The sequence below is a fragment of the Hordeum vulgare genome, chromosome 6H (genome assembly GCF_904849725.1).
Source record: "Hordeum vulgare subsp. vulgare chromosome 6H, MorexV3_pseudomolecules_assembly, whole genome shotgun sequence".
Lineage (NCBI taxonomy): Eukaryota > Viridiplantae > Streptophyta > Magnoliopsida > Poales > Poaceae > Hordeum > Hordeum vulgare.
Window position 1 is genome coordinate 61,108,699 of NC_058523.1, and position 9,804 is coordinate 61,118,502.

Here is a 9,804-nt window from a genome sequence, read left to right on the forward strand (position 1 = left end):
TCACGGGGCGCTAGGGAGGCCACAAGCCTGCTAGCCCCCCTGGTGGCGGCTACAGGGCTTGTGGCCTCCCTGTAGCTCTCATGGCTTGGCCCACAAGCCCCCTGATCTTCTTCCGTTCGGGAAAAATTTATTTCGGGGATTTTATTCCATTTGGACTCTGTTCCGAAATCAGATCTGAAAAGAGCCAAAAACACAGAAAAAACAAGAACTGGCACTTGGCACTGAATTAATAAGTTAGTCCCAAAAAAGATATAAAAGGTACATAAAACATCCAAAGATGACAAGATAACAGCATTAAACCATCAAAAATTATAGATACGTTTGAGACGTATCACTCACCGACTTTATATTCATGCTCACACTTTCACTTTGATAGTCGGTGTTCACACCTTGCCACTGTATCATCCGTGCTAGTTTATTTCTTTTTCTCTCTTTCTTCTCGTGTGTTTGTTTAGAAAAAGAAAACCCAAAAATATTTCTTGTTCTTCTTTTGCTTGTTGGGAGCTTTCTCGTGTAAATAGTTTTCTTTTTCTTTGGGTCAAGGTAGAAGACCATGGTTACAATGTTTAGTGGCTCTCGCATGCATATTTGTTTATCTGTCAAAGAGCGATATTACTTTGTCTTCTCCTTTGTGTTTGCTTGCAGATTCCAGTGTAGTCCAATGCACGAACACTCTTATTATTGTTCACATCATTCGGACGTGCAAGTGAAAGGCAAGAATGACGATATATGATGAAGTGACTGAGCCTGGAAAAGCTGGTATGAACTCGATCTATTTTGTTTTTGTAAATATGACTAGCTCATCGTTCCTAATTCAGCTTTGTTATGAGAGAAACATGTTTGCAATGACAACTTAGAGATCATAGTTTCTGATGCCATGCTTAATTAGCTAGGAGCTTATAATGGTTTGTCTTGGATGCCAACATCAATTTCAAGATGATTATGATGTAGTATGATAGGATGGTATCCTCCTTTGAATGATTCAAGTGGCCTGACTTGGCACATGTTCACGCATGTAGTTGAAACAAAATCAACATAGCCTCTATGATATTCATGTTCATGGTGATTTATATCCTACTCATGCTTGCAGTCAATGTTGGTTAATGTCACACCCAAGATGCGATACTATCCTCAATTTGGCACGAGGGCCTCGTTAGGGATAGAAGTGCATCTCGTCGTTTCGCAAGAATGGATATCTTTACAAGTACATGTACTGAAAAGATGACATATATATAGAATTGGCTTACACTTGCCACAAGCTACATCAGAGTCACATCAGTACAATATATAAACATCATGAACAAGAGCAGAGTCTGACTACGGACGAAAACAAATGAGAAAAGAAGAACGACGTCCATCCTTTCTATCCCAGGTTGCCGGCCTGGAACCCATCCTAGATCGATGAAGAAGAAGAAGCAACTCCAAATGAACAATCAACGCGCTCGCTTCAAGTTACCTTTACCTGTACCTGCAACTGGTGTTGTAGTAATCTGTGAGCCACAGGGGACACAGCAATCTCATTTCCAAAGGTATCAAGACTAGCAAAGCTTAATGGGTGAGGTATGGTTAAGTGGTGAGGCTGTAGCAAGAGACTAAGCATTATATGAGTTGTCTAACTTAGGAGTACAAGAATAAAGAGGGGGATGATCTACGCATAGCGGACGTGATCTACTGATGATCATATGAATGATCCTGAACACCTATCTACGTTAGACATAACCCCACCGTGTCCTCGATCGGAGAAGGAACTCACGAAAGAGACAGTCACGGTTACCCACTCAGTTGGCATATTTTAATTAAGTTAACTTCAAGTTATCTAGAACCAGTGTTAAACAAAGTTTCCATGTTGCCACATAACCGCGAGCATGGCTTTCCGAAAAGATTTCACCCTGCACGGGTGCTCCAATTATTCCATCACAAATTACCACAAGCCGCATAGAAATCCTCGATCACGAAGCTCGCGATCTTGTCGGACTCCTTAGTGGAAAACCTCAACTCTGAGATTACCCAAAGCATCACCGGAATCCCAATGCACAAGATATTTCGTCAAAGGTAAAACTAACCCAGCAAGGCCGCCCGACGTGTCAACGAACCCGATAGGAGCCGTGTATCTCGTTCTCAGGACACGACGGATGGGTCACACTAGGAGAAACCAAACCTCGGGTTGCCCCGCGGTGGCCCCGTAGTCTGCCAGTTTGGACCAACACTCATGAGGGGCACTGGCTCGGGGGTTGATTAATTATCCTCGGGGTCCGGAAAGTCCCTATGCAATTTTATTTGGTGTTTAGGCAAAAGTAGTACCATAGTTGGGCCTTGCCAGACCAGTCTTAATCTAAAATGAATTATCAAGGGGGTCCCCATAACTACCCCGATCATGTTAGGAGCGCTCAATTATGGAACATAACACCGGTAGCCGAAACTAAGGTGGCAAAGGTGGAACAAAACACCACGCTAGAAAGGCCAAGCCTTCCACCTTATACCAAGTATATAGGTGCATTAAATTAAATAGAAATTAATATGGTGATATAACAAGGAACCCATGTTATCACATGGAAGCAACTACACCTGCAACTAGCGACACTAACAACATGGTTTAGCAAGCAGTAACAAAGCCAATCAGTGGTTTGCTAGGTTGTGAATAGGTTGAAGGTTTTCATGGCATTGTTGAGAGGCAGATATTTAACATGTGGTAGGCAACGAGACATAGCGACAGAAATGATAATACTAGCATGACAATGATAGTAATGGTATCTGGGGAAATGGTCATCTTTTCTGAGATCCCGCTTCGAAGAAGAACGACTCCGTGAAGCAGACAAACCGATGTAGTCGAACGGGTCCTCACTTTTCGATACGCTTGCGGAAATCTATCGAGACGGAGGAACTGGAAACAAGAATCAACGATATTCACCACACGATGCACAACAAGATGCAATCCACATATGATGCATGAACAGCTGAATACATGCAAGTCACGGCATGTCAACTCACAACACCCAAATACTACACATTAAGTGAAGTTCAATATGCAACGAGTTGCATATTGACGAAACTCCACAGACGAGTTATTTAGTTCTATCCCAATTATGTACACGGCAATATTAAATGTGGTTACACATGGAAAGAGGTGAAGCGTAATTAAACTACCTATCTAGGTATTTTAAATGAGGTCGGAAATGACATATAGCACCTCCGAAACGACCTCACATGTTAATTTACAAATCTATCCAGATCTGAACTAGCATGTTTAATTAGTTGTTAAACAGCAAAACAAATAGGTTCACGTGATTCTACGCGTTGTTAAAAGCAATTTACACATAGATAACATCTCCAGCGGAGCTGCGGTTCAAAAGATACGAGCACCGCAAGATATGATGGCATGAATGCAAAATGTGTGCAAATGGCATCCACAACATTTCAAAATACACAACCAGCAAGATAAAATGAAACTACACGAGATTCTAAGCAAGTTTCATATAGGACACAATCAAATCGGAGCTACGGTTCAACAACTACGAGTTAAACAAGAAATCACTACAATCTGCCAAAATCAGCCACATAGCATCTTCTACACCCCACAACTACGAGCTACACAAACCCACTATGCTCAACCAAGGAATGAGATGATAGAGGGCAAGAATCACTACAACATACAACTAACAACACCTAGCATGGAAGCATGGATCACTAAGAAAAGAATCCACAAAATGGCTTCTCACACACAGTTTCAGACTTAGTGAAAATAAAAGTTTATGAAACTGCAGTTTTCGATCTGAAGGCATATTGGCAGCAACAAATCCATAAGCTACAGGCCTCCAAATGGCATGAAAAATCATAGCATGCTAGAGAATCCCAAAGTCTACAACTAACTCCATTGCACCAACCTCAAAAGAGTTACAGATCACAAGATAAATTCATGCAAAGACAGCAACAAAATATAACAGATTCAGACTTAGAAATATTTCAGCATCTCTAAAACAATACTATTTCCTAGCAAGTAAAGAACAAGAAAACCACACCTAAACATGGATTTCTATTGCAACCAAGATTACCAGGGGCTAGACTAAACATCCAAGGGCAAAACTCTAATTGACAACTACCTCATATCACGCACGGATTAAATCCCACAAAAAGAGACAAGAAGGCAACATAGCAAAATATCAAGCAAACAAACTTGCTCTAAATCTAAAACTAAATACACGGTTAGATCCTATGGATTTTCCTACCCCGAAAACATATAAAACATGTGGGGTTGCAACACAAAAATATGGCCACACGTCTATGCGAGATAATATCCTAAACGCGAAATAACAACTAGCTACGGAATCATACATGCAAAAATACCAACGTCTACTCTAAAATACATGGCAAATGGGTTCCTAAAACATGAACATTTTATCTACAGGGTTCGAGCCATCCAGATACGCACGAGAAAACAAATACGGGACGAATCCTATTGGGACATCACGTAAAACTATGCATTTGGCACGTCAAACTATGTCAAACAATTGTGAAAGTTATAAAATTGTATTCTATGCGAGAATCTACAAAAGATCTATATCTAATTCGCTCCAATCCGACACGTGGTTATTAAACTACGGGCATTTGAATATACGTCTAAATCCTGAAATTAACTAAACCAAAAATCCTAATAAACTACACGGGCCGAAACAATTCCTAATGGGCTACACCACAGCGAGCAACACATAGCTATAAGGCGCCACGGGCGGTGGTTAGGGGGCAGGCTCACCTGGGCCGGCCTGGAGGGAGGAGGATGGGCCAAGGGATGGTGGCCGACTGGGCGGTGAAGCAGCTGGGCCGGCGCGGTCCTGAGGCGGCCTCGCTGGGCCGAGGCGAGGGGATGGCCCAGGACGGGCGCTCGGGTTGTTGCTGCTGGAGCAGACGCCGGTGCTGTCTCCCGTGCTCCTCCCGCAAGCAGAGGCGGCCGCCGGCGGGAAGGCGCAGGGCGGCGTGCAGAAGACAGCGGGGACCGGATCCGGGGGGTGGCCGGCCGGATCTGGCGCTGCTGGGGCGCTCGGCAGCAGCTCGGAGAGGCGAGGCGGCGGCGGGACGAACCGGACGGCGGGCACGGAGGAGCAGGCAGGGGCCGGCGAGGCAGTAGCCGTTGCCGGCGGCTGGAGGCGCCAGGATGCGCGGCGAGCTCGACAGGAAGGTGCTGGCGGCGGGGCAGCTGAGGCACGGGGCACGAGGGCTTGCAGGAGGAGGCGGCCCACGCGGGCAGGAGGTTCGGGCACTATGGCGACGGCGGATGGGCTTGGTCTGGCCCGATCTGGGCTCGGCGGGCCCGTGGCGGCTGGTAGGAGGAGAGAGGAGAGAGAGAGGGGGGTTAGGGTTTTGGGGAGGCACGGTTTTCGAGGCAGGGGGTGGCTGTTTAAAAATGCACGGGGGTCTATTTATAGACAAAAGGCGGGCTAGGTTTAGCGAAATTCCGCCCCGGTCTCAACCGTGCGGTCGAATTCGAATAATTCCGAACGTGGGACGGACTAAATGGCCATGTAGAGTAGTTATCCAGAGACGAGAGGGAAAATGGGCGGCCGGCAACGAGATTTCAAACACCGAAAGACGTCCGACGATAGACCGAATACGGTGCCGCTACGGTCGACCATTCGGATACCAGACGGACTCCGATTTCGATGAAATTCGGCAGGCGGCCTACCTATATAAAAATAAGTCCGCACGTCAAATTCCAACCCAATCAGAGAAAGTTTAACACACACTTTTGAAAACAAGATTTAGACGATGCTGCGGGCGCGTGCGTGTGTGGTCGGGCTCAGAACGGACAACAACGGGAACCGGCAACTGACAACGGATGCAAGTTTCGAAAACTGGCGGCAATGGAGTGCCGATGCAATGCTGATGATGCGCATGATGCGATGATGATGCGACAAATAAAAATAACCACACAACAAAAATGGAAATAAATGGGAATTTTCTGGGGCGTCGGTCTCGGGCTGTCACAGTTAATTTGAATGCATTTTGATGACTGTTGTCGCTCTCTAGTTGGTCGCTTCCCAGTCTTTTGCTAGCCTTCACTTGTACTAAGCGGGAATACTGCTTGTGCATCCACTTCCATAAACCCAAAGTTGTTCCATATGAGTCCACCATACCTACCTATATGCAGTATCTACCCGCCGTTCCAAGTAAATTTACATGTGCCACTCTCTAAACCTTCAAGTAATAATTTGTTTTGTATGCCCGAACCGCTCATGTGGTGACAAGGGACGATTAGTATCTTCCATGCTAGGCGTGTTATCCTCGATATGTGTTTATTCACTATCACTCACGAGAAAGGGGCTGGTAATTGGAATGCCCAGTTCCATGCTCAAATCGAAAAGATAATTGCAAACAAAACTCCCACTCGATTGATGTTGGTATGGACGGCACCTGAGTATTCGGCTAGTCGTGGAGTGTGATTGATTGGTGGTGGGGAGTCAAAAACTTTACTTTTCTGTTTGGGAACCGCCTATAGTATGTGTAGCATGGAAGATGGTGAAAACTCTTGGTCATTGCATTGACAATGAAAGCATGCCAACCAAAATTATTTATCTCTATCTTCAAAGTTTGAGCTCTGGCACCTCTACAAATCAATGCTTCCCTCTGCGAAGGGCCTATCTATTTATGTTTCTGTTGAGTCATCCCCTCCTTATAAAGGCGCCAATTAGAGAGCACCTCCGTTATTTTTATGCTTTGCTATTAATTGATATTGAGTATGACTATGACTGGATCTTCTTTGTCATGAATTACAATGTTCAGTCAGCCCTTGGTCTTTGAAGGTGCTCTACATTTACGTTTTGCAATCTCAGAAAGAGCTAGGGAGATACCACCTGTTCATATTGCTTCATGATTGTTTTGATTGAAGTGTTGACATTTGAAACTTATTATTATTGCTCGCTAGTTGATTATGCCATTGATATGAGTTCATCTTGAGACCTAAATGTCATTGCTTATGTGGTTAGCTTATGATCTTGCTGAAAATCTGAATATGAGTTAGACATGATTACAGCAACAACATCAAACAGAGTTCGTAAAAGTTTTTCTTTTGTCTCTTTCAGTTTGTCAACTAAATTGCTTGAGGATAAGAAAGGCTTTAAGCTTGGGGGAGTTGATACGTCTCCGTCGTATCTACTTTTCCAAACTCTTTTGCCCTTGTTTTGCATGATCTGAATGGAACTAACCCGGACAAACGTTGTTTTCAGCAGAATTGCCATGGTGTTGTTTTTGCGCTGAAATAGAAGTTCTCAGAATGACTTGGAAATTTACGAGGATTTTTTGTGGAATATATAAAAAATACTGGCGCAAGAATCAACCGAAGATGTGGAGCGAGGAGCCCACAAACCCAGGAGGCGCGGGCCCCATGGCCGCGCCTGGCAGGCTTGTGGGGCCCTCGGGGCTCCGTCGCCTCCAACTCCAGCTCTATTTAGTCTCGTTCGCCCAGAAAAAAAATCAAGGAGAAGAGTTCATCACATTTTACGGTACGGAGGCGCCGCCACCACTTGTTCTTCCTCTGGAGGGCAGATCTGGAGTCCGTTCTAGGCTCCGGAGAGGGGAGATCATCACCGTCGTCATCACCAACCTTCCTTCATCGCCAATTCCATGATGCTCTTCACCGTTCGTGAGTAATCTCATCATAGGCTTGCTGGACGGTGATGGGTCGGAAGAGATCTATCATGTAATCGAGTTAGTTTTGATGGGGATTGATCCCTGGTCTCCACTGTGTTCTTAGATTGATGTTGCTAGTACTTTGCCATGCTTAATGCTTGTCATTAGGGCCCGAGTGCCATGATTTCAGATCTGGACCTATTATATTCTCGTCAATATATGTGTGTTCTTGATCCTATCTTCCAAGTTGTATTCACCTACTATGTGTTATGACTCGGCAACCCCGGAGTGACAATAACCGATACCACTCCCGGAGATGACCATAGTATGAGGAGTTCATGTATTCACTAAGTGCTAATGCTTTGTTCTGGTTCTCTATTAAAAGTAGAACCTTAATATCTCGTAGTTTCCATTAGGACCCCGCTGCCATGGGAGGGATGGACAATAGATGTCATGCAAGTTCTTTTCATAAGCACGTACGACTATATACGGAATACATGCGTACATTACATTGACGAACTAGAGCTAGTTACATATCTCCCCATGTTATAACTGTTGCATCATGAATGTCATCCGGCATAATTATCCATCACCGAGCCAATGCCTATGAGTTTTTCCTATTGGTCCTTGCTACGTTACTTTGCCGCTACTGCTATCACTGTTGCTGCTGTTACTGCTATTGCTATCACTGCTGCTACTATTACCGTTGATATCATTGCTATCACACTACTCTGTTACTGAAACTTTGCCGCGGATACTAAGTCTTTCAGGTGTGGTTGAATTGACAACTCAACTGCTAATACTCGAGAATATTCTTTTGCTTCTCCTTGTGTCGAATCAACAAATTTGGGTTGAATACTCTACCCTCGAAAACTGTTGTGATCCCCTATACTTGTGGGTTATCAGTAGTCGATAACTTGTAAACCCTAGGGTCCGTGGTGACTATATAAACCAGAGGCCCTTATCCGTGTAGAGGAGGTTGAAACATTTAGGGTTTAGCATCTACGGTCTGGAGGTAGATCTACTCTGTAATCATCTTCATCAATATAATCAAGCAAGATGTGGGGTATTACCTCCATAGGAGGGCCTGAACCTGGGTAAAACCACCGTGTCCCCTTCTTCCTGCAACCCATCGATCCTAGGACCATAGTTCGGGACCCCCTACCCAAGATCTGCCGGTTTTGACATCGACATTGCTGCTTTCATTGAGAGTTCCATTGTTGGATCGCTGAAGAGATTGATGCCTCGTGTAGTCATCAGCGACAGGATCAGCAACGGGGACATCTTTGTCCCCGGACAGGTCCTCTCGTTTGGCAGCATCACGCTGAGCGCAGACTTGACTGACCACCTTGGCCATATCGGAGGTTTTGCCCCCGACCATCAAGCAAGGCTAGGGAATCTCGAATTCCCAACCAATTCGCAGGGTGATCTAATCCCCACAGAAATTCCGGCTTCAGACGATTAGACCAAAGACTCCGAAGCTTTAACTTCGGACTCGGCGTCCGACCAATTCCCCGGATCCTTCTCCCTCGAGGAGTCGGATTCGAGATCGAACTCAATTTCGCTGCCTGGATCTCAGCCAACAGCCATCGCCAAACACGCTTTCCTCGCGAAGGTCAACTCTGAAAACCATCTAGCAACGTACCTAGACGAGCCCTCGGTGTTAAACAAGGTGCTCGGACAAATCCAATTGTTTCACATCCCAGCCAGTCCGACCTGCTCACAATACGGCTTCGAGTCGAAATATGGGGACTTTTACGGCCCGCTCACCACCCATTTGATAGACACCATCGAAGACTTAACCGATGTGTTGAACTATGGCTCGGATGAACTTGAGGGCATGGACGACGAGACCTAGGAACCCACCCCCACAAACACAAGGCGATGGACTACAACCGCCTCGTATGATGTCTACATGGTAGACACACCCGACAATAATGAAGAAATCACCCCCCAGCCAGACGATAAATCTGGGGAGGAGCCGTCAAAGCCCCGAAAGCAGCGTAAGCATGCCAAGGCAAGCAAAGGAAAGAATACCGCTTAGGGTAATGGGGGAAATAAAGCCCCAGAAAACGGCTATCACCCCGAGGATCCAAAACACCCTCGTGAGGATCCGGACAAGCCCTAGGAGCAGAGCGACCACAATGACGCCTTTAAGATGGACGACGATAACTACCTCCCTCCCGT